The sequence below is a fragment of the Neodiprion pinetum genome, chromosome 1 (assembly GCF_021155775.2).
Source record: "Neodiprion pinetum isolate iyNeoPine1 chromosome 1, iyNeoPine1.2, whole genome shotgun sequence".
NCBI classification, from domain to species: Eukaryota; Metazoa; Arthropoda; class Insecta; order Hymenoptera; family Diprionidae; genus Neodiprion; species Neodiprion pinetum.
Window position 1 is genome coordinate 19,790,470 of NC_060232.1, and position 24,948 is coordinate 19,815,417.

Here is a 24,948-nt window from a genome sequence, read left to right on the forward strand (position 1 = left end):
TTTTTAACACACGTTATAATATCATCGACGTAACGATAGTAAAAAGGTAGGCTGAAAGGAAGATTTGAAATGATTTTTTTTTCTAAGTGTTCAAGTACCAGATTCGCTACTACTGGGCTAATCGGTGAGCCCATTGCTACGCCAAAAATTTGTTGGTAGAAATTATCTTTGTAGGCGAAATAGCATGAATCTAGACACAGTTTGGTGGCGGCTAGAAATTCTTTTTTATTAATGTTAGTGTGACCTTTCAAATTGGGCCAGTTTTTACTGATGATCGATATCGCTAGTTTAGTTGGAATGTTGGTAAACAATGATTTGACATCTAGGGATACTAACAGGTGATTAGGCGGAATTGTTTTTCCCCTGATTTTGTTTACAAAGGACCAAGTGTCCTTGATGTGATAGTCTGATGTACCTGTTATGTTAGATAAGACACAAGAAAAAAATCTCGAGATTTTGTAGGTGGGGGAATTGATGTTAGAAACAATCGGTCTGAGTGGAACATTTTCTTTATGAATTTTTGGTAGAAAATAAATTTTAGGAGGAAGAGAGTTATATGTTTTGAGATGTTTAGCCGAGTTGGAATCTATAAATTTTTTCTGTTGCCATAGACTTATCATATCGTTGACTTGTTTTTGTACTTTTAAAGTGGGATCACGAGAGATAAGGTTATAGGTAGTCGAATCATTAAGGATATCTTGACATTTTTGTTCAAACTCCATCTTTTCCATGACGACTGTAATGTTACCTTTGTCGGCATCGGTGACAACTAGGTGGTTATTATGTTTTAAGAATTCCTTGGTATGTTTAACCTTGGAGGTTATTTCAAAGTGAGTAGTGGGAGGATTTTTGCCAAGTTTGTTGCTAATGAGTTGGCTAATATTAGATCTTACTTTGTCTTTGGTGATTCCACTTTTGTTAAAAAGAGCTAATTCTACGCTGCTTACAATATCATCAATAGGTAAATTAATATTATTAAATGGTAAACCGTGATTAGGACCGAGTGATAAGGTATCTTTAATTTCAGAAGGTAAATCTGTCTTAGATAGGTTAACTAACCAATTATTATTGTGAAACTCTTTAGGAGTATGTATAAATTTAAGTTTGTTGAATTTTCTAATATTATCTGTCTTAATAGCATTGAATAAACGATTGGCCTTATTTATATCCAAGTTGAAGTTTTTATAATCCAAATTTGTGAAATGGTTCGAGAAGAAAAGGTTGATATTATTATTAAGTTCTTGGATTAACTGCCTTTCTTGTCGATAACATGTTTTAATTTCAAGCGACAGACACTTTTGTTGAAAAACGCGTAATGCTTTGATGAAAGTTTTTTCACGCCACCAAACTGTGTCTAGATTCATGCTATTTCGCCTACAAAGATAATTTCTACCAACAAATTTTTGGCGTAGCAATGGGCTCACCGATTAGCCCAGTAGTAGCGAATCTGGTACTTGAACACTTAGAAAAAAAAATCATTTCAAATCTTCCTTTCAGCCTACCTTTTTACTATCGTTACGTCGATGATATTATAACGTGTGTTAAAAACGAAAATCTACAACTCCTTCTTAATAAATTCAACAGCTTTCACCCACGTATCCAATTCACTCTCGAGTTGGAAAAAGATGGAAAAATCAGTTTTTTAGACACTATGGTAATCAACCACAATAACACCATAATCTTAGATTGGCACCATAAACCAACCTGGTCTGGGAGATACATTCATTTCAACTCACATCATCCCATCAAACACAAAAAATCTGTCGCCATATCCTTGTTCGATCGCTGCCTTAAAATATCAAACCCTCAATTCCTTAAAAAGAATTTAAAACTTGTAGAAATAACTCTTACTTCCAATGGCTACCCTATCAAATTCATCAATGATATCAAAAAGTATAGAATAGAAAAAATGTACAACTCGATTGATTGGAATGTAGACTCCAACAATCCAACTGATGTTAATGATAAATTTAAAAACTCTATCTCTATACCGTATGTAGAAAATCTATCTAGCCAAATCCAAAAAATTCTTAAGAACGAGGGAATTGAAATTACTTTTAAAATATCTAATACTACCAAACTGTCTCTTTTTTCTCATCTTAAATCTGTTACTCCTAATTTAGAGAAAATCAACTGTGTATATAAAATACCATGTCGAGACTGTAGCATGAGTTATATTGGACAAACGTCACAACACCTAAAAAATAGAATTTCTGGTCATCGTTCTAATATCAAATGCCATGTCACTGAAAGATGCGCTTTAGCAGATCACGCTTTGACCCTGGGTCACAATTTCGAGTTTAACAACTCTATAACCCTTGCTACAGAACCTAATTGGTACAAACGCATTATCAAAGAAATGATACATATCTCTAAGAACAAAAGGAACTCGGTTAACAAACGTACAGATATCGAAAATCTTAGCCACCTATACTCCAACATCCTCTAGTCTACATTATCGTTGGTTCTCAAAACAGTAACGCCCCTCACTCCTGATTGGTCACTGCCTTTGTACTCCATGACTTTCGAGCACAGTTCAAATCTCACACGTGATCAACAACATAGATTTACGGATGGTTCCCCGCTAACCTTCACTTCCGTCCGAAATGCTGTACCACTAACAACATCTAAGCATGTACCGGTTGTCATTTTTTTGTGAGTAATCTTTTCTAAATTAATTTAATCTTTTCCCATCTCCTTTGTTCCAAATTATTAATAAGCTTTTTTCTGACAAATTTTCATTTCTCTTAAACCAATTTTTCATCTGATTAACCTATCTTCAAATTTTGACACGTAACCTAAAACTGTCACTTTGACAGCTGCGTTAAAACTGTTTAATTTTCACTTAATTCTGTAAAACAACAAATATTGTATTGTTAAACATATTCCATGCTCTCAACTCTGATTTGTTTTGTTGAAGCATCCTATTTTTTGTTAACTATTTAGATTTTATTTCCTGAGGATGGTCGGCAGGGCCCGGCCGAAACGTAGATTTTGTATATTCACGTTTTTCAACTATTAAATTTCTTCTTCTTCCTGACCGGAACTTCGACGAACCTTTCATTTTCAATCTACCTCCCGGTCACAAATTTCTTTCCTAAACACAATGCATCGAAACGGCTTCGTGGACGTCTCGTACCACCGTCATCCTACGTCATACCGAACTTCAAATCACTCACAAACCAAGAAGATCTGGAACTACCGGCAAAAACTAGCACGCATCAAAAACCGTAAGGTGTTCCTCCTTAAATGCCGCCAATTTGGAATTATTCCAAATTTTCTAAATTTTAAAATCAAAAACCTTCAACATTTAAAAAGTGAAAAAACTTTCATCAAAGCATTACGCGTTTTTCAACAAAAGTGTCTGTCGCTTGAAATTAAAACATGTTATCGACAAGAAAGGCAGTTAATCCAAGAACTTAATAATAATATCAACCTTTTCTTCTCGAACCATTTCACAAATTTGGATTATAAAAACTTCAACTTGGATATAAATAAGGCCAATCGTTTATTCAATGCTATTAAGACAGATAATATTAGAAAATTCAACAAACTTAAATTTATACATACTCCTAAAGAGTTTCACAATAATAATTGGTTAGTTAACCTATCTAAGACAGATTTACCTTCTGAAATTAAAGATACCTTATCACTCGGTCCTAATCACGGTTTACCATTTAATAATATTAATTTACCTATTGATGATATTGTAAGCAGCGTAGAATTAGCTCTTTTTAACAAAAGTGGAATCACCAAAGACAAAGTAAGATCTAATATTAGCCAACTCATTAGCAACAAACTTGGCAAAAATCCTCCCACTACTCACTTTGAAATAACCTCCAAGGTTAAACATACCAAGGAATTCTTAAAACATAATAACCACCTAGTTGTCACCGATGCCGACAAAGGTAACATTACAGTCGTCATGGAAAAGATGGAGTTTGAACAAAAATGTCAAGATATCCTTAATGATTCGACTACCTATAACCTTATCTCTCGTGATCCCACTTTAAAAGTACAAAAACAAGTCAACGATATGATAAGTCTATGGCAACAGAAAAAATTTATAGATTCCAACTCGGCTAAACATCTCAAAACATATAACTCTCTTCCTCCTAAAATTTATTTTCTACCAAAAATTCATAAAGAAAATGTTCCACTCAGACCGATTGTTTCTAACATCAATTCCCCCACCTACAAAATCTCGAGATTTTTTTCTTGTGTCTTATCTAACATAACAGGTACATCAGACTATCACATCAAGGACACTTGGTCCTTTGTAAACAAAATCAGGGGAAAAACAATTCCGCCTAATCACCTGTTAGTATCCCTAGATGTCAAATCATTGTTTACCAACATTCCAACTAAACTAGCGATATCGATCATCAGTAAAAACTGGCCCAATTTGAAAGGTCACACTAACATTAATAAAAAAGAATTTCTAGCCGCCACCAAACTGTGTCTAGATTCATGCTATTTCGCCTACAAAGATAATTTCTACCAACAAATTTTTGGCGTAGCAATGGGCTCACCGATTAGCCCAGTAGTAGCGAATCTGGTACTTGAACACTTAGAAAAAAAAATCATTTCAAATCTTCCTTTCAGCCTACCTTTTTACTATCGTTACGTCGATGATATTATAACGTGTGTTAAAAACGAAAATCTACAACTCCTTCTTAATAAATTCAACAGCTTTCACCCACGTATCCAATTCACTCTCGAGTTGGAAAAAGATGGAAAAATCAGTTTTTTAGACACTATGGTAATCAACCACAATAACACCATAATCTTAGATTGGCACCATAAACCAACCTGGTCTGGGAGATACATTCATTTCAACTCACATCATCCCATCAAACACAAAAAATCTGTCGCCATATCCTTGTTCGATCGCTGCCTTAAAATATCAAACCCTCAATTCCTTAAAAAGAATTTAAAACTTGTAGAAATAACTCTTACTTCCAATGGCTACCCTATCAAATTCATCAATGATATCAAAAAGTATAGAATAGAAAAAATGTACAACTCGATTGATTGGAATGTAGACTCCAACAATCCAACTGATGTTAATGATAAATTTAAAAACTCTATCTCTATACCGTATGTAGAAAATCTATCTAGCCAAATCCAAAAAATTCTTAAGAACGAGGGAATTGAAATTACTTTTAAAATATCTAATACTACCAAACTGTCTCTTTTTTCTCATCTTAAATCTGTTACTCCTAATTTAGAGAAAATCAACTGTGTATATAAAATACCATGTCGAGACTGTAGCATGAGTTATATTGGACAAACGTCACAACACCTAAAAAATAGAATTTCTGGTCATCGTTCTAATATCAAATGCCATGTCACTGAAAGATGCGCTTTAGCAGATCACGCTTTGACCCTGGGTCACAATTTCGAGTTTAACAACTCTATAACCCTTGCTACAGAACCTAATTGGTACAAACGCATTATCAAAGAAATGATACATATCTCTAAGAACAAAAGGAACTCGGTTAACAAACGTACAGATATCGAAAATCTTAGCCACCTATACTCCAACATCCTCTAGTCTACATTATCGTTGGTTCTCAAAACAGTAACGCCCCTCACTCCTGATTGGTCACTGCCTTTGTACTCCATGACTTTCGAGCACAGTTCAAATCTCACACGTGATCAACAACATAGATTTACGGATGGTTCCCCGCTAACCTTCACTTCCGTCCGAAATGCTGTACCACTAACAACATCTAAGCATGTACCGGTTGTCATTTTTTTGTGAGTAATCTTTTCTAAATTAATTTAATCTTTTCCCATCTCCTTTGTTCCAAATTATTAATAAGCTTTTTTCTGACAAATTTTCATTTCTCTTAAACCAATTTTTCATCTGATTAACCTATCTTCAAATTTTGACACGTAACCTAAAACTGTCACTTTGACAGCTGCGTTAAAACTGTTTAATTTTCACTTAATTCTGTAAAACAACAAATATTGTATTGTTAAACATATTCCATGCTCTCAACTCTGATTTGTTTTGTTGAAGCATCCTATTTTTTGTTAACTATTTAGATTTTATTTCCTGAGGATGGTCGGCAGGGCCCGGCCGAAACGTAGATTTTGTATATTCACGTTTTTCAACTATTAAATTTCTTCTTCTTCCTGACCGGAACTTCGACGAACCTTTCATTTTCAATCTACCTCCCGGTCACAAATTTCTTTCCTAAACACAATGCATCGAAACGGCTTCGTGGACGTCTCGTACCACCGTCATCCTACGTCATACCGAACTTCAAATCACTCACAAACCAAGAAGATCTGGAACTACCGGCAAAAACTAGCACGCATCAAAAACCGTAAGGTGTTCCTCCTTAAATGCCGCCAATTTGGAATTATTCCAAATTTTCTAAATTTTAAAATCAAAAACCTTCAACATTTAAAAAGTGAAAAAACTTTCATCAAAGCATTACGCGTTTTTCAACAAAAGTGTCTGTCGCTTGAAATTAAAACATGTTATCGACAAGAAAGGCAGTTAATCCAAGAACTTAATAATAATATCAACCTTTTCTTCTCGAACCATTTCACAAATTTGGATTATAAAAACTTCAACTTGGATATAAATAAGGCCAATCGTTTATTCAATGCTATTAAGACAGATAATATTAGAAAATTCAACAAACTTAAATTTATACATACTCCTAAAGAGTTTCACAATAATAATTGGTTAGTTAACCTATCTAAGACAGATTTACCTTCTGAAATTAAAGATACCTTATCACTCGGTCCTAATCACGGTTTACCATTTAATAATATTAATTTACCTATTGATGATATTGTAAGCAGCGTAGAATTAGCTCTTTTTAACAAAAGTGGAATCACCAAAGACAAAGTAAGATCTAATATTAGCCAACTCATTAGCAACAAACTTGGCAAAAATCCTCCCACTACTCACTTTGAAATAACCTCCAAGGTTAAACATACCAAGGAATTCTTAAAACATAATAACCACCTAGTTGTCACCGATGCCGACAAAGGTAACATTACAGTCGTCATGGAAAAGATGGAGTTTGAACAAAAATGTCAAGATATCCTTAATGATTCGACTACCTATAACCTTATCTCTCGTGATCCCACTTTAAAAGTACAAAAACAAGTCAACGATATGATAAGTCTATGGCAACAGAAAAAAATTTATAGATTCCAACTCGGCTAAACATCTCAAAACATATAACTCTCTTCCTCCTAAAATTTATTTTCTACCAAAAATTCATAAAGAAAATGTTCCACTCAGACCGATTGTTTCTAACATCAATTCCCCCACCTACAAAATCTCGAGATTTTTTTCTTGTGTCTTATCTAACATAACAGGTACATCAGACTATCACATCAAGGACACTTGGTCCTTTGTAAACAAAATCAGGGGAAAAACAATTCCGCCTAATCACCTGTTAGTATCCCTAGATGTCAAATCATTGTTTACCAACATTCCAACTAAACTAGCGATATCGATCATCAGTAAAAACTGGCCCAATTTGAAAGGTCACACTAACATTAATAAAAAAGAATTTCTAGCCGCCACCAAACTGTGTCTAGATTCATGCTATTTCGCCTACAAAGATAATTTCTACCAACAAATTTTTGGCGTAGCAATGGGCTCACCGATTAGCCCAGTAGTAGCGAATCTGGTACTTGAACACTTAGAAAAAAAAATCATTTCAAATCTTCCTTTCAGCCTACCTTTTTACTATCGTTACGTCGATGATATTATAACGTGTGTTAAAAACGAAAATCTACAACTCCTTCTTAATAAATTCAACAGCTTTCACCCACGTATCCAATTCACTCTCGAGTTGGAAAAAGATGGAAAAATCAGTTTTTTAGACACTATGGTAATCAACCACAATAACACCATAATCTTAGATTGGCACCATAAACCAACCTGGTCTGGGAGATACATTCATTTCAACTCACATCATCCCATCAAACACAAAAAATCTGTCGCCATATCCTTGTTCGATCGCTGCCTTAAAATATCAAACCCTCAATTCCTTAAAAAGAATTTAAAACTTGTAGAAATAACTCTTACTTCCAATGGCTACCCTATCAAATTCATCAATGATATCAAAAAGTATAGAATAGAAAAAATGTACAACTCGATTGATTGGAATGTAGACTCCAACAATCCAACTGATGTTAATGATAAATTTAAAAACTCTATCTCTATACCGTATGTAGAAAATCTATCTAGCCAAATCCAAAAAATTCTTAAGAACGAGGGAATTGAAATTACTTTTAAAATATCTAATACTACCAAACTGTCTCTTTTTTCTCATCTTAAATCTGTTACTCCTAATTTAGAGAAAATCAACTGTGTATATAAAATACCATGTCGAGACTGTAGCATGAGTTATATTGGACAAACGTCACAACACCTAAAAAATAGAATTTCTGGTCATCGTTCTAATATCAAATGCCATGTCACTGAAAGATGCGCTTTAGCAGATCACGCTTTGACCCTGGGTCACAATTTCGAGTTTAACAACTCTATAACCCTTGCTACAGAACCTAATTGGTACAAACGCATTATCAAAGAAATGATACATATCTCTAAGAACAAAAGGAACTCGGTTAACAAACGTACAGATATCGAAAATCTTAGCCACCTATACTCCAACATCCTCTAGTCTACATTATCGTTGGTTCTCAAAACAGTAACGCCCCTCACTCCTGATTGGTCACTGCCTTTGTACTCCATGACTTTCGAGCACAGTTCAAATCTCACACGTGATCAACAACATAGATTTACGGATGGTTCCCCGCTAACCTTCACTTCCGTCCGAAATGCTGTACCACTAACAACATCTAAGCATGTACCGGTTGTCATTTTTTTGTGAGTAATCTTTTCTAAATTAATTTAATCTTTTCCCATCTCCTTTGTTCCAAATTATTAATAAGCTTTTTTCTGACAAATTTTCATTTCTCTTAAACCAATTTTTCATCTGATTAACCTATCTTCAAATTTTGACACGTAACCTAAAACTGTCACTTTGACAGCTGCGTTAAAACTGTTTAATTTTCACTTAATTCTGTAAAACAACAAATATTGTATTGTTAAACATATTCCATGCTCTCAACTCTGATTTGTTTTGTTGAAGCATCCTATTTTTTGTTAACTATTTAGATTTTATTTCCTGAGGATGGTCGGCAGGGCCCGGCCGAAACGTAGATTTTGTATATTCACGTTTTTCAACTATTAAATTTCTTCTTCTTCCTGACCGGAACTTCGACGAACCTTTCATTTTCAATCTACCTCCCGGTCACAAATTTCTTTCCTAAACACAATGCATCGAAACGGCTTCGTGGACGTCTCGTACCACCGTCATCCTACGTCATACCGAACTTCAAATCACTCACAAACCAAGAAGATCTGGAACTACCGGCAAAAACTAGCACGCATCAAAAACCGTAAGGTGTTCCTCCTTAAATGCCGCCAATTTGGAATTATTCCAAATTTTCTAAATTTTAAAATCAAAAACCTTCAACATTTAAAAAGTGAAAAAACTTTCATCAAAGCATTACGCGTTTTTCAACAAAAGTGTCTGTCGCTTGAAATTAAAACATGTTATCGACAAGAAAGGCAGTTAATCCAAGAACTTAATAATAATATCAACCTTTTCTTCTCGAACCATTTCACAAATTTGGATTATAAAAACTTCAACTTGGATATAAATAAGGCCAATCGTTTATTCAATGCTATTAAGACAGATAATATTAGAAAATTCAACAAACTTAAATTTATACATACTCCTAAAGAGTTTCACAATAATAATTGGTTAGTTAACCTATCTAAGACAGATTTACCTTCTGAAATTAAAGATACCTTATCACTCGGTCCTAATCACGGTTTACCATTTAATAATATTAATTTACCTATTGATGATATTGTAAGCAGCGTAGAATTAGCTCTTTTTAACAAAAGTGGAATCACCAAAGACAAAGTAAGATCTAATATTAGCCAACTCATTAGCAACAAACTTGGCAAAAATCCTCCCACTACTCACTTTGAAATAACCTCCAAGGTTAAACATACCAAGGAATTCTTAAAACATAATAACCACCTAGTTGTCACCGATGCCGACAAAGGTAACATTACAGTCGTCATGGAAAAGATGGAGTTTGAACAAAAATGTCAAGATATCCTTAATGATTCGACTACCTATAACCTTATCTCTCGTGATCCCACTTTAAAAGTACAAAAACAAGTCAACGATATGATAAGTCTATGGCAACAGAAAAAAATTTATAGATTCCAACTCGGCTAAACATCTCAAAACATATAACTCTCTTCCTCCTAAAATTTATTTTCTACCAAAAATTCATAAAGAAAATGTTCCACTCAGACCGATTGTTTCTAACATCAATTCCCCCACCTACAAAATCTCGAGATTTTTTTCTTGTGTCTTATCTAACATAACAGGTACATCAGACTATCACATCAAGGACACTTGGTCCTTTGTAAACAAAATCAGGGGAAAAACAATTCCGCCTAATCACCTGTTAGTATCCCTAGATGTCAAATCATTGTTTACCAACATTCCAACTAAACTAGCGATATCGATCATCAGTAAAAACTGGCCCAATTTGAAAGGTCACACTAACATTAATAAAAAAGAATTTCTAGCCGCCACCAAACTGTGTCTAGATTCATGCTATTTCGCCTACAAAGATAATTTCTACCAACAAATTTTTGGCGTAGCAATGGGCTCACCGATTAGCCCAGTAGTAGCGAATCTGGTACTTGAACACTTAGAAAAAAAAATCATTTCAAATCTTCCTTTCAGCCTACCTTTTTACTATCGTTACGTCGATGATATTATAACGTGTGTTAAAAACGAAAATCTACAACTCCTTCTTAATAAATTCAACAGCTTTCACCCACGTATCCAATTCACTCTCGAGTTGGAAAAAGATGGAAAAATCAGTTTTTTAGACACTATGGTAATCAACCACAATAACACCATAATCTTAGATTGGCACCATAAACCAACCTGGTCTGGGAGATACATTCATTTCAACTCACATCATCCCATCAAACACAAAAAATCTGTCGCCATATCCTTGTTCGATCGCTGCCTTAAAATATCAAACCCTCAATTCCTTAAAAAGAATTTAAAACTTGTAGAAATAACTCTTACTTCCAATGGCTACCCTATCAAATTCATCAATGATATCAAAAAGTATAGAATAGAAAAAATGTACAACTCGATTGATTGGAATGTAGACTCCAACAATCCAACTGATGTTAATGATAAATTTAAAAACTCTATCTCTATACCGTATGTAGAAAATCTATCTAGCCAAATCCAAAAAATTCTTAAGAACGAGGGAATTGAAATTACTTTTAAAATATCTAATACTACCAAACTGTCTCTTTTTTCTCATCTTAAATCTGTTACTCCTAATTTAGAGAAAATCAACTGTGTATATAAAATACCATGTCGAGACTGTAGCATGAGTTATATTGGACAAACGTCACAACACCTAAAAAATAGAATTTCTGGTCATCGTTCTAATATCAAATGCCATGTCACTGAAAGATGCGCTTTAGCAGATCACGCTTTGACCCTGGGTCACAATTTCGAGTTTAACAACTCTATAACCCTTGCTACAGAACCTAATTGGTACAAACGCATTATCAAAGAAATGATACATATCTCTAAGAACAAAAGGAACTCGGTTAACAAACGTACAGATATCGAAAATCTTAGCCACCTATACTCCAACATCCTCTAGTCTACATTATCGTTGGTTCTCAAAACAGTAACGCCCCTCACTCCTGATTGGTCACTGCCTTTGTACTCCATGACTTTCGAGCACAGTTCAAATCTCACACGTGATCAACAACATAGATTTACGGATGGTTCCCCGCTAACCTTCACTTCCGTCCGAAATGCTGTACCACTAACAACATCTAAGCATGTACCGGTTGTCATTTTTTTGTGAGTAATCTTTTCTAAATTAATTTAATCTTTTCCCATCTCCTTTGTTCCAAATTATTAATAAGCTTTTTTCTGACAAATTTTCATTTCTCTTAAACCAATTTTTCATCTGATTAACCTATCTTCAAATTTTGACACGTAACCTAAAACTGTCACTTTGACAGCTGCGTTAAAACTGTTTAATTTTCACTTAATTCTGTAAAACAACAAATATTGTATTGTTAAACATATTCCATGCTCTCAACTCTGATTTGTTTTGTTGAAGCATCCTATTTTTTGTTAACTATTTAGATTTTATTTCCTGAGGATGGTCGGCAGGGCCCGGCCGAAACGTAGATTTTGTATATTCACGTTTTTCAACTATTAAATTTCTTCTTCTTCCTGACCGGAACTTCGACGAACCTTTCATTTTCAATCTACCTCCCGGTCACAAATTTCTTTCCTAAACACAATGCATCGAAACGGCTTCGTGGACGTCTCGTACCACCGTCATCCTACGTCATACCGAACTTCAAATCACTCACAAACCAAGAAGATCTGGAACTACCGGCAAAAACTAGCACGCATCAAAAACCGTAAGGTGTTCCTCCTTAAATGCCGCCAATTTGGAATTATTCCAAATTTTCTAAATTTTAAAATCAAAAACCTTCAACATTTAAAAAGTGAAAAAACTTTCATCAAAGCATTACGCGTTTTTCAACAAAAGTGTCTGTCGCTTGAAATTAAAACATGTTATCGACAAGAAAGGCAGTTAATCCAAGAACTTAATAATAATATCAACCTTTTCTTCTCGAACCATTTCACAAATTTGGATTATAAAAACTTCAACTTGGATATAAATAAGGCCAATCGTTTATTCAATGCTATTAAGACAGATAATATTAGAAAATTCAACAAACTTAAATTTATACATACTCCTAAAGAGTTTCACAATAATAATTGGTTAGTTAACCTATCTAAGACAGATTTACCTTCTGAAATTAAAGATACCTTATCACTCGGTCCTAATCACGGTTTACCATTTAATAATATTAATTTACCTATTGATGATATTGTAAGCAGCGTAGAATTAGCTCTTTTTAACAAAAGTGGAATCACCAAAGACAAAGTAAGATCTAATATTAGCCAACTCATTAGCAACAAACTTGGCAAAAATCCTCCCACTACTCACTTTGAAATAACCTCCAAGGTTAAACATACCAAGGAATTCTTAAAACATAATAACCACCTAGTTGTCACCGATGCCGACAAAGGTAACATTACAGTCGTCATGGAAAAGATGGAGTTTGAACAAAAATGTCAAGATATCCTTAATGATTCGACTACCTATAACCTTATCTCTCGTGATCCCACTTTAAAAGTACAAAAACAAGTCAACGATATGATAAGTCTATGGCAACAGAAAAAAAATTTATAGATTCCAACTCGGCTAAACATCTCAAAACATATAACTCTCTTCCTCCTAAAATTTATTTTCTACCAAAAATTCATAAAGAAAATGTTCCACTCAGACCGATTGTTTCTAACATCAATTCCCCCACCTACAAAATCTCGAGATTTTTTTCTTGTGTCTTATCTAACATAACAGGTACATCAGACTATCACATCAAGGACACTTGGTCCTTTGTAAACAAAATCAGGGGAAAAACAATTCCGCCTAATCACCTGTTAGTATCCCTAGATGTCAAATCATTGTTTACCAACATTCCAACTAAACTAGCGATATCGATCATCAGTAAAAACTGGCCCAATTTGAAAGGTCACACTAACATTAATAAAAAAGAATTTCTAGCCGCCACCAAACTGTGTCTAGATTCATGCTATTTCGCCTACAAAGATAATTTCTACCAACAAATTTTTGGCGTAGCAATGGGCTCACCGATTAGCCCAGTAGTAGCGAATCTGGTACTTGAACACTTAGAAAAAAAAATCATTTCAAATCTTCCTTTCAGCCTACCTTTTTACTATCGTTACGTCGATGATATTATAACGTGTGTTAAAAACGAAAATCTACAACTCCTTCTTAATAAATTCAACAGCTTTCACCCACGTATCCAATTCACTCTCGAGTTGGAAAAAGATGGAAAAATCAGTTTTTTAGACACTATGGTAATCAACCACAATAACACCATAATCTTAGATTGGCACCATAAACCAACCTGGTCTGGGAGATACATTCATTTCAACTCACATCATCCCATCAAACACAAAAAATCTGTCGCCATATCCTTGTTCGATCGCTGCCTTAAAATATCAAACCCTCAATTCCTTAAAAAGAATTTAAAACTTGTAGAAATAACTCTTACTTCCAATGGCTACCCTATCAAATTCATCAATGATATCAAAAAGTATAGAATAGAAAAAATGTACAACTCGATTGATTGGAATGTAGACTCCAACAATCCAACTGATGTTAATGATAAATTTAAAAACTCTATCTCTATACCGTATGTAGAAAATCTATCTAGCCAAATCCAAAAAATTCTTAAGAACGAGGGAATTGAAATTACTTTTAAAATATCTAATACTACCAAACTGTCTCTTTTTTCTCATCTTAAATCTGTTACTCCTAATTTAGAGAAAATCAACTGTGTATATAAAATACCATGTCGAGACTGTAGCATGAGTTATATTGGACAAACGTCACAACACCTAAAAAATAGAATTTCTGGTCATCGTTCTAATATCAAATGCCATGTCACTGAAAGATGCGCTTTAGCAGATCACGCTTTGACCCTGGGTCACAATTTCGAGTTTAACAACTCTATAACCCTTGCTACAGAACCTAATTGGTACAAACGCATTATCAAAGAAATGATACATATCTCTAAGAACAAAAGGAACTCGGTTAACAAACGTACAGATATCGAAAATCTTAGCCACCTATACTCCAACATCCTCTAGTCTACATTATCGTTGGTTCTCAAAACAGTAACGCCCCTCACTCCTGATTGGTCACTGCCTTTGTACTCCATGACTTTCGAGCACAGTTCAAATCTCACACGTGATCAACAACATAGATTTACGGATGGTTCCCCGCTAACCTTCACTTCCGTCCGAAATGCTGTACCACTAACAACATCTAAGCATGTACCGGTTGTCATTTTTTTGTGAGTAATCTTTTCTAAATTAATTTAATCTTTTCCCATCTCCTTTGTTCCAAATTATTAATAAGCTTTTTTCTGACAAATTTTCATTTCTCTTAAACCAATTTTTCATCTGATTAACCTATCTTCAAATTTTGACACGTAACCTAAAACTGTCACTTTGACAGCTGCGTTAAAACTGTTTAATTTTCACTTAATTCTGTAAAACAACAAATATTGTATTGTTAAACATATTCCATGCTCTCAACTCTGATTTGTTTTGTTGAAGCATCCTATTTTTTGTTAACTATTTAGATTTTATTTCCTGAGGATGGTCGGCAGGGCCCGGCCGAAACGTAGATTTTGTATATTCACGTTTTTCAACTATTAAATTTCTTCTTCTTCCTGACCGGAACTTCGACGAACCTTTCATTTTCAATCTACCTCCCGGTCACAAATTTCTTTCCTAAACACAATGCATCGAAACGGCTTCGTGGACGTCTCGTACCACCGTCATCCTACGTCATACCGAACTTCAAATCACTCACAAACCAAGAAGATCTGGAACTACCGGCAAAAACTAGCACGCATCAAAAACCGTAAGGTGTTCCTCCTTAAATGCCGCCAATTTGGAATTATTCCAAATTTTCTAAATTTTAAAATCAAAAACCTTCAACATTTAAAAAGTGAAAAAACTTTCATCAAAGCATTACGCGTTTTTCAACAAAAGTGTCTGTCGCTTGAAATTAAAACATGTTATCGACAAGAAAGGCAGTTAATCCAAGAACTTAATAATAATATCAACCTTTTCTTCTCGAACCATTTCACAAATTTGGATTATAAAAACTTCAACTTGGATATAAATAAGGCCAATCGTTTATTCAATGCTATTAAGACAGATAATATTAGAAAATTCAACAAACTTAAATTTATACATACTCCTAAAGAGTTTCACAATAATAATTGGTTAGTTAACCTATCTAAGACAGATTTACCTTCTGAAATTAAAGATACCTTATCACTCGGTCCTAATCACGGTTTACCATTTAATAATATTAATTTACCTATTGATGATATTGTAAGCAGCGTAGAATTAGCTCTTTTTAACAAAAGTGGAATCACCAAAGACAAAGTAAGATCTAATATTAGCCAACTCATTAGCAACAAACTTGGCAAAAATCCTCCCACTACTCACTTTGAAATAACCTCCAAGGTTAAACATACCAAGGAATTCTTAAAACATAATAACCACCTAGTTGTCACCGATGCCGACAAAGGTAACATTACAGTCGTCATGGAAAAGATGGAGTTTGAACAAAAATGTCAAGATATCCTTAATGATTCGACTACCTATAACCTTATCTCTCGTGATCCCACTTTAAAAGTACAAAAACAAGTCAACGATATGATAAGTCTATGGCAACAGAAAAAAATTTATAGATTCCAACTCGGCTAAACATCTCAAAACATATAACTCTCTTCCTCCTAAAATTTATTTTCTACCAAAAATTCATAAAGAAAATGTTCCACTCAGACCGATTGTTTCTAACATCAATTCCCCCACCTACAAAATCTCGAGATTTTTTTCTTGTGTCTTATCTAACATAACAGGTACATCAGACTATCACATCAAGGACACTTGGTCCTTTGTAAACAAAATCAGGGGAAAAACAATTCCGCCTAATCACCTGTTAGTATCCCTAGATGTCAAATCATTGTTTACCAACATTCCAACTAAACTAGCGATATCGATCATCAGTAAAAACTGGCCCAATTTGAAAGGTCACACTAACATTAATAAAAAAGAATTTCTAGCCGCCACCAAACTGTGTCTAGATTCATGCTATTTCGCCTACAAAGATAATTTCTACCAACAAATTTTTGGCGTAGCAATGGGCTCACCGATTAGCCCAGTAGTAGCGAATCTGGTACTTGAACACTTAGAAAAAAAAATCATTTCAAATCTTCCTTTCAGCCTACCTTTTTACTATCGTTACGTCGATGATATTATAACGTGTGTTAAAAACGAAAATCTACAACTCCTTCTTAATAAATTCAACAGCTTTCACCCACGTATCCAATTCACTCTCGAGTTGGAAAAAGATGGAAAAATCAGTTTTTTAGACACTATGGTAATCAACCACAATAACACCATAATCTTAGATTGGCACCATAAACCAACCTGGTCTGGGAGATACATTCATTTCAACTCACATCATCCCATCAAACACAAAAAATCTGTCGCCATATCCTTGTTCGATCGCTGCCTTAAAATATCAAACCCTCAATTCCTTAAAAAGAATTTAAAACTTGTAGAAATAACTCTTACTTCCAATGGCTACCCTATCAAATTCATCAATGATATCAAAAAGTATAGAATAGAAAAAATGTACAACTCGATTGATTGGAATGTAGACTCCAACAATCCAACTGATGTTAATGATAAATTTAAAAACTCTATCTCTATACCGTATGTAGAAAATCTATCTAGCCAAATCCAAAAAATTCTTAAGAACGAGGGAATTGAAATTACTTTTAAAATATCTAATACTACCAAACTGTCTCTTTTTTCTCATCTTAAATCTGTTACTCCTAATTTAGAGAAAATCAACTGTGTATATAAAATACCATGTCGAGACTGTAGCATGAGTTATATTGGACAAACGTCACAACACCTAAAAAATAGAATTTCTGGTCATCGTTCTAATATCAAATGCCATGTCACTGAAAGATGCGCTTTAGCAGATCACGCTTTGACCCTGGGTCACAATTTCGAGTTTAACAACTCTATAACCCTTGCTACAGAACCTAATTGGTACAAACGCATTATCAAAGAAATGATACATATCTCTAAGAACAAAAGGAACTCGGTTAACAAACGTACAGATATCGAAAATCTTAGCCACCTATACTCCAACATCCTCTAGTCTACATTATCGTTGGTTCTCAAAACAGTAACGCCCCTCACTCCTGATTGGTCACTGCCTTTGTACTCCATGACTTTCGAGCACAGTTCAAATCTCACACGTGATCAACAACATAGATTTACGGATGGTTCCCCGCTAACCTTCACTTCCGTCCGAAATGCTGTACCACTAACAACATCTAAGCATGTACCGGTTGTCATTTTTTTGTGAGTAATCTTTTCTAAATTAATTTAATCTTTTCCCATCTCCTTTGTTCCAAATTATTAATAAGCTTTTTTCTGACAAATTTTCATTTCTCTTAAACCAATTTTTCATCTGATTAACCTATCTTCAAATTTTGACACGTAACCTAAAACTGTCACTTTGACAGCTGCGTTAAAACTGTTTAATTTTCACTTAATTCTGTAAAACAACAAATATTGTATTGTTAAACATATTCCATGCTCTCAACTCTGATTTGTTTTGTTGAAGCATCCTATTTTTTGTTAACTATTTAGATTTTATTTCCTGAGGATGGTCGGCAGGGCCCGGCCGAAACGTAGATTTTGTATATTCACGTTTTTCAACTATTAAATTTCTTCTTCTTCCTGACCGGAACTTCGACGAACCTTTCATTTTCAATCTACCTCCCGGTCACAAATTTCTTTCCTAAACACAATGCATCGAAACGGCTTCGTGGACGTCTCGTACCACCGTCATCCTACGTCATACCGAACTTCAAATCACTCACAAACCAAGAAGATCTGGAACTACCGGCAAAAACTAGCACGCATCAAAAACCGTAAGGTGTTCCTCCTTAAATGCCGCCAATTTGGAATTATTCCAAATTTTCTAAATTTTAAAATCAAAAACCTTCAACATTTAAAAAGTGAAAAAACTTTCATCAAAGCATTACGCGTTTTTCAACAAAAGTGTCTGTCGCTTGAAATTAAAACATGTTATCGACAAGAAAGGCAGTTAATCCAAGAACTTAATAATAATATCAACCTTTTCTTCTCGAACCATTTCACAAATTTGGATTATAAAAACTTCAACTTGGATATAAATAAGGCCAATCGTTTATTCAATGCTATTAAGACAGATAATATTAGAAAATTCAACAAACTTAAATTTATACATACTCCTAAAGAGTTTCACAATAATAATTGGTTAGTTAACCTATCTAAGACAGATTTACCTTCTGAAATTAAAGATACCTTATCACTCGGTCCTAATCACGGTTTACCATTTAATAATATTAATTTACCTATTGATGATATTGTAAGCAGCGTAGAATTAGCTCTTTTTAACAAAAGTGGAATCACCAAAGACAAAGTAAGATCTAATATTAGCCAACTCATTAGCAACAAACTTGGCAAAAATCCTCCCACTACTCACTTTGAAATAACCTCCAAGGTTAAACATACCAAGGAATTCTTAAAACATAATAACCACCTAGTTGTCACCGATGCCGACAAAGGTAACATTACAGTCGTCATGGAAAAGATGGAGTTTGAACAAAAATGTCAAGATATCCTTAATGATTCGACTACCTATAACCTTATCTCTCGTGATCCCACTTTAAAAGTACAAAAACAAGTCAACGATATGATAAGTCTATGGCAACAGAAAAAAAATTTATAGATTCCAACTCGGCTAAACATCTCAAAACATATAACTCTCTTCCTCCTAAAATTTATTTTCTACCAAAAATTCATAAAGAAAATGTTCCACTCAGACCGATTGTTTCTAACATCAATTCCCCCACCTACAAAATCTCGAGATTTTTTTCTTGTGTCTTATCTAACATAACAGGTACATCAGACTATCACATCAAGGACACTTGGTCCTTTGTAAACAAAATCAGGGGAAAAACAATTCCGCCTAATCACCTGTTAGTATCCCTAGATGTCAAATCATTGTTTACCAACATTCCAACTAAACTAGCGATATCGATCATCAGTAAAAACTGGCCCAATTTGAAAGGTCACACTAACATTAATAAAAAAGAATTTCTAGCCGCCACCAAACTGTGTCTAGATTCATGCTATTTCGCCTACAAAGATAATTTCTACCAACAAATTTTTGGCGTAGCAATGGGCTCACCGATTAGCCCAGTAGTAGCGAATCTGGTACTTGAACACTTAGAAAAAAAAATCATTTCAAATCTTCCTTTCAGCCTACCTTTTTACTATCGTTACGTCGATGATATTATAACGTGTGTTAAAAACGAAAATCTACAACTCCTTCTTAATAAATTCAACAGCTTTCACCCACGTATCCAATTCACTCTCGAGTTGGAAAAAGATGGAAAAATCAGTTTTTTAGACACTATGGTAATCAACCACAATAACACCATAATCTTAGATTGGCACCATAAACCAACCTGGTCTGGGAGATACATTCATTTCAACTCACATCATCCCATCAAACACAAAAAATCTGTCGCCATATCCTTGTTCGATCGCTGCCTTAAAATATCAAACCCTCAATTCCTTAAAAAGAATTTAAAACTTGTAGAAATAACTCTTACTTCCAATGGCTACCCTATCAAATTCATCAATGATATCAAAAAGTATAGAATAGAAAAAATGTACAACTCGATTGATTGGAATGTAGACTCCAACAATCCAACTGATGTTAATGATAAATTTAAAAACTCTATCTCTATACCGTATGTAGAAAATCTATCTAGCCAAATCCAAAAAATTCTTAAGAACGAGGGAATTGAAATTACTTTTAAAATATCTAATACTACCAAACTGTCTCTTTTTTCTCATCTTAAATCTGTTACTCCTAATTTAGAGAAAATCAACTGTGTATATAAAATACCATGTCGAGACTGTAGCATGAGTTATATTGGACAAACGTCACAACACCTAAAAAATAGAATTTCTGGTCATCGTTCTAATATCAAATGCCATGTCACTGAAAGATGCGCTTTAGCAGATCACGCTTTGACCCTGGGTCACAATTTCGAGTTTAACAACTCTATAACCCTTGCTACAGAACCTAATTGGTACAAACGCATTATCAAAGAAATGATACATATCTCTAAGAACAAAAGGAACTCGGTTAACAAACGTACAGATATCGAAAATCTTAGCCACCTATACTCCAACATCCTCTAGTCTACATTATCGTTGGTTCTCAAAACAGTAACGCCCCTCACTCCTGATTGGTCACTGCCTTTGTACTCCATGACTTTCGAGCACAGTTCAAATCTCACACGTGATCAACAACATAGATTTACGGATGGTTCCCCGCTAACCTTCACTTCCGTCCGAAATGCTGTACCACTAACAACATCTAAGCATGTACCGGTTGTCATTTTTTTGTGAGTAATCTTTTCTAAATTAATTTAATCTTTTCCCATCTCCTTTGTTCCAAATTATTAATAAGCTTTTTTCTGACAAATTTTCATTTCTCTTAAACCAATTTTTCATCTGATTAACCTATCTTCAAATTTTGACACGTAACCTAAAACTGTCACTTTGACAGCTGCGTTAAAACTGTTTAATTTTCACTTAATTCTGTAAAACAACAAATATTGTATTGTTAAACATATTCCATGCTCTCAACTCTGATTTGTTTTGTTGAAGCATCCTATTTTTTGTTAACTATTTAGATTTTATTTCCTGAGGATGGTCGGCAGGGCCCGGCCGAAACGTAGATTTTGTATATTCACGTTTTTCAACTATTAAATTTCTTCTTCTTCCTGACCGGAACTTCGACGAACCTTTCATTTTCAATCTACCTCCCGGTCACAAATTTCTTTCCTAAATATAATCGATAAATTTCATAAGTTATAGCAATCGATTATTGTCTCGTATTCCATTGAAACTTCAAATTTTGTTCGACAGATGGCACTGTGAGTGGGGTGGTCAAGATGGCGGAACCTATAAGATTATTTGAAAATTAAAAATTATTCGAAATCAATATTAAAAATCTTTTATAAACTATGAGTAGTAAAGTGAAAATTTTAATTTATTTATAAATATATCCACACATGAGCCGTCATTAGGTTTAAAATTCATTCATTCATCCATTCCACAATTCATTCATTCCAGGTGTATATGGTTTAAAACAGTGTATATGGTTAAAATTGGTGGATATGCTTGAGATTATAAATAATTGTCAATAACCGTCTTTCGTCAAGGCACTATATTTGTTTATTGCACTTTTATTATTTCTCGTTCTATATCGTGTGACGTTGCACCTGGAGTGCAAGTCACAACAAACCCCAAACCCGCGGGGAAGAGCCGAACGGGTGAGTCCCGTCCCGTCGGGAAACACCCGAAGTTAACCGAAGCCCACCGACGCTCGGCTGAGCCGAGCGCCAGCCACCAGTACGACAGCGACCTACGAAGAAGTAACACGCCTACGAAGAAGTAACACGCGAGAAGTAAAAAGGAAGAGAGAGAGAGAGAGAGAGAGAGAGAGAGAGAGAGAGGGAGGGAGGGAGGGAGGGAGGGAGGGAGGGAGGGAGGGAGGGAGGGAGGGAGGGAGGGAGGGAGGGAGGGAGGGAGGGAGGGAGGGAGGGAGGGAGGGAGGGAGAGAGAGAGAGAGAGAACGACGAACCTAGGAGACCCGAGACCCCAGACGCTTCCCCCTCAACACCGCTACACCGACACTCCGACATCAGGTTAGCCTGCAATCTACCGCCGATCTGCAATCCCCCCCCCCCCCCCCCCGCAATACCAACCCTCGCTACCTCACACTCCCCGTCACCCTACACCACCTCCCCCCGCAATACCGACCCTTCCTACCTCACACTCCCCGTCACCCTACACACCCCCCCCCCCCGCGCGCGTACCTGTAAGTTAGAATTAAGTGACGCTAAGGGTTGAGGCGTGATCAGCCACCGTTGATGTCTACAACCCCTTTGTATCTTTAGTAGTTTTAAGTCGACTCCCCCCCCCCCCGATCGCAATACATGTACCCTCCTCACTAATATAAACACAAAGTTTTACCTATTCTATCAGCCCCGACTTTCTCGCCCCGTCTCTAATTGTTCCTCCCTTCCACATAATTAGTGCGGACTCAAAACCCGTCACAATCGTCTCGTTTTAAATTTGGGCTTGTGTTTTGGAGTGTTTAATTTTTAATTCAATAGGTATGTCCTCGTAGTTTAGATTTACTTTATTATTTTTAAATGCTCGATTTTGGATCGATTAGGAGTTCTTTTCAGAGAGGAAAACCTCCGCACCTCCTTCCTCCTGGAGAGACGTAGACCAAGCCTCATAATTTTCTCCTTAAATTTGCGACCAGGTGCCCCACTCCCTGGGTCTAACCTCATCCGATCGTGCCGTGTACAATGAGCAGTTATATTTGAATCATTACAAACCCTGTCACCCCTTTTCGTCTTACGCATGGCGACTAGAGGTAAGGAGTCCGAACGCAATGCTAGCCAAATGGTCGGTGAAAGTGATGAACGATCCGCGGATTGTATCCGCCTGGCAGCGCTACCACTGCGGGCTCAGTCAGCGTATCCTATTCGTAACGAGGCGCGGGTATCGCTTGCGAATACATCCCAAACTACAAGATCTTTCATCACTTTCACGAACCACTTTTCGACGATTCCGCCATATGCGTTCGGACTCCTTTACTCTAGTCTCCATGGTCTTACGGCTCGGCCCCGCACGGCATGTATGCTCCGTCCCGTTAAGACCATAGACTTATAAAGATAGACTGAGCGCTATTATGAGCCGCTTGAAACAAACATTTAAAGGACAGAAATATGCCGGGAGTACTTCTTTCTCTCTCTGACGATATTTGTGGCGGGGATCGAGGCGGTAGAGGAGAATGAGGTGAAATCATGCGCCTTTACCTATAGCTGTTCCACTTCCACTGCTTCGTTGTCTTCCACCATGTCGCCGATTGAAAAGAGAGAGTAGTACTCCCGGTATATCTCTGTCCCTTACATGTAATTGTCAGTGCCTCTTATAGGGGCGCTCAGTCTATCTTTATGAGTCTATGGTTAAGACCGTGGTCCCTGTGACGTCGAACGGTACCCGGTGGAAATTTCCAGATGTTAGACACCGCAATCGTTCACACAGCTACAGTTACACTCACATCAGTAGTTTGGGTCACCAATTACCGATAAAGTATTGAAATACACCGGACAACGGGCATTCTGTCGCTCTAATCGAACGAACCGAGGAAGGAGTAATTATTGGATAAAAGATTTAATTAATTGGCTTACCTTTTGAGAATAATCTGGATATGATGACTTGCAGCGTAGATTGGTGAGAGGATTTAACGGAATGATTGATTTTAATATATTTGGATACTTTGATTAACTTGGATTTATTTTATAAGTTCAATATTTCAAGTCACAAAAACAGAGTTACTTAGTGTAAGATCTTAAATTAATATGACAAAATGGAGCTGAAAGCTCGCTGGACTTTTGGGCAGAGTAACGTTGTATGAAAAGTTTAAATGCAAAAGGCAAAAGGATTTTACCGCGAGACTGTACCGGAACAAGATGAGGAATCTGGTGGTAGAAACCAAGAGGACGATCCGATGATCGGTCGCCGTTTTTATAGGTGTCGATCGTTGCGCAGAACGATCGCAGCACGACATCTTCGCCGCATGCACGCCTGTGATCTTAGTTCTTTAGCTATTACTATATTGCAAGCTTTTACATATGGTATAACGCTGCGCTGGTGCGGTGGTGTAGGTGCGGGGTCGTTGTTCTGTAATTTTCCATTCTGCGTGGGATTTGTTGTTGGGACGCAAGCCCCTCTTGGCCCCTCGGCTACCGTGCTTCTTCCCCCCTGTGGCGTGCTTTCAGCAGCTATTTCCTAATATGGTAATCGCAGTGCGTATGCGCTAGTGGTGACCCATGCTTCGTGGTGTATGTTGCATTTTCGGGGTCACGATGCGCTGAATTCTAGTTCCTGTTTACTTCTTAAATATTCCTACTATCCTGTTCGTTACAAAGTCTATATATTAAGATTGTCATATTGGTTA

At 35.8% G+C, this 24,948-nt stretch overlaps 1 long non-coding RNA gene across 1 annotated transcript; it reads left to right on the plus strand.

Annotated features, from left to right (window-relative positions):
• Positions 1-5,197: 5,197 nt before the first annotated feature.
• On the plus strand, positions 5,198-21,762 carry LOC124218903 (uncharacterized). The gene is made up of 6 exons (XR_006883236.2): positions 5,198-6,338; positions 9,164-9,447; positions 12,273-12,556; positions 15,383-15,666; positions 18,492-18,775; positions 21,602-21,762. It is a non-coding gene; the product is annotated as an uncharacterized lncRNA (long non-coding RNA).
• Positions 21,763-24,948: the final 3,186 nt, after the last annotated feature.